Raw genomic sequence first — 2,248 nt, forward strand, 5'->3', positions numbered from 1 at the left:
ACATTTCTTAGCTTCAAACTCCCATATCTCGCGAACGGATTGACCAAACCCAAAAATTCCTGCTGCGTCTGAAAGTAGAAACTCGCCCGATTACAGCGGTATGTGTATTTTTTCCCTAGGCCATTCTGGTTAAGCGTTTGGAGCAGCAGAAGTGCGAAAAATTAGTTGTCTTCTCAACCATTTCTTAGATTCAAAGTCCCATATCTCGCGAAGGGATTGACCAAACCAAAAAATTCGTGCTGCGTCTGAAAGTAGAAACTCGCCCGATTACAGCTGTATGCGTATTTTTTCCCTAGGCCATTCCGGTTAAGCGCTGGAGCAGCAGAAGTGCGACAAATTTGTTGTCTTCTCAACCATTTCTTAGCTTCAAACTCCCATATCTCACGAGCGGATTGACCTAACCCAAAAATTCCTATTGCATCTGAAAGTAGAATCTCGCCCGATTACAACGGTATGTGTAGTTTTTCCCTAGGCCATTCTGGTTAAGCGTTTGGAGCAGCAGAATTGCAAAAAATTTGTTGCCTTCTCAACCATTTCTTGGCTTCAAACTCCCATATCTCGCGAACGGATTGACCTAACCCAAAAATTCCTGTTGCGTCTGAAATTAGAAACTCGCCCGATTACAACGGTATGTGTATTTTTTCCCTAGGCCATTCTGGTTAAGCGTTTGGAGCAGCAGAAGTGCGAAAAATTAGTTGTCTTCTCAACCATTTCTTAGCTTGAAACTCCCATATCTCGCGAACGGATTGACCAAACCCAAAAATTCCTGCTGCGTCTGAAAGTAGAAACTCGCCCGATTACATCGGCATGTGTATTTTTTCCCTAGGCCATTCTGGTTAAGCGTTTGGAGCAGCAGAAGTGCGAAGAATTAGTTGTCTTCTCAAACATTTCTTAGCTTCAAACTCCCATATCTCGCGAACGGATTGACCAAACCCAAAACTTCCTGCTGCGTCTGAAAGTAGAAACTCGCCCGATTACAACTGTATGCGTATTTTTTCCCTAGGCCATTCTGGTTAAGCGCTGGAACAGCAGAAGTGCGACAAATTTGTTGTCTTGTCAACCATTTCTTAGCTTCAAACTCCCATATCTCGCGAGCGGATTGACCTAACCCAAAAATTCCTATTACATCTGAAAGTAGAAACTCGCCCGATTACAACAGTATGTGTATTTCTTCCCCAGGCCATTCTGGTTAAGCGTTTGGAGCAGCAGAATTGCGAAAAATTTTTTGCCTTCTCAACCATTTCTTGGCTTCAAACTCCCATATCTCGCGAACGGATTGACCTAACCCAAAAAATTCCTGTTGCGTCTGAAATTAGAAACTCGCCCGATTACATCGGTATGTGTATTTTTTCCCTAGGCCATTCTGGTTAAGCGTTTGGAGCAGCAGAATTGCGAAGAATTAGTTGTCTTCTCAAACATTTCTTAACTTCAAACTCCCATATCTCGCGAACGGATTGACCAAACCCAAAAATTCCTGCTGCGTCTGAAAGTAGAAACTCGCCCGATTACAACTGTATGCGTATTTTTATTCCCTAGGCCATTCTGGTTAAGCGTTTGGAGCAGCAGAAGTGCGAAAAATTTGTTGTCTTCTCAACCATTTCTTAGCTTCAAACTCCCATATCTCGCGAACGGATTGACCGAACCCAAAAATTCCTGCTGCGTCTGAAAGTAGAAACTCGCCCGATTACAACTGTATGCGTATTTTTGCCCTAGGCCATTCTGGTTAAGCGCTGGAGCAGCAGAAGTGCGACAAATTTGTTGTCTTGTCAACCATTTCTTAGCTTCAAACTCCCATATCTCGCGAGCGGATTGACCTAACCCAAAAATTCCTATTACATCTGAAAGTAGAAACTCGCCCGATTACAACGGTATGTGTATTTTTCCCCCAGGCCATTCTGGTTAAGCGTTTGGAGCAGCAGAATTGCGAAAAATTTTTTGCCTTCTCAACCATTTCTTGGCTTCAAACTCCCATATCTCGCGAACGGATTGACTTAACCCAAAAATTCCTGTTGCGTCTGAAATTAGAAACTCGCCCGATTACAACGGTATGTGAATTTTTTGCCTAGGCCATTCTGGTTAAGCGTTTGGAGCAGCAGAAGTGCGAAGAATTAGTTGTCTTCTCAAACATTTCTTAGCTTCAAACTCCCATATCTCGCGAACGGATTGACCAAACCCAAAAATTCCTGCTGCGTCTGAAAGTAGAAACTCGCCCGATTACAACTGTATGGGTATTTTTATTCCCTAGGCC

The sequence above is a fragment of the Ptiloglossa arizonensis genome, unplaced genomic scaffold (genome assembly GCF_051014685.1).
Source record: "Ptiloglossa arizonensis isolate GNS036 unplaced genomic scaffold, iyPtiAriz1_principal scaffold0027, whole genome shotgun sequence".
NCBI classification, from domain to species: Eukaryota; Metazoa; Arthropoda; class Insecta; order Hymenoptera; family Colletidae; genus Ptiloglossa; species Ptiloglossa arizonensis.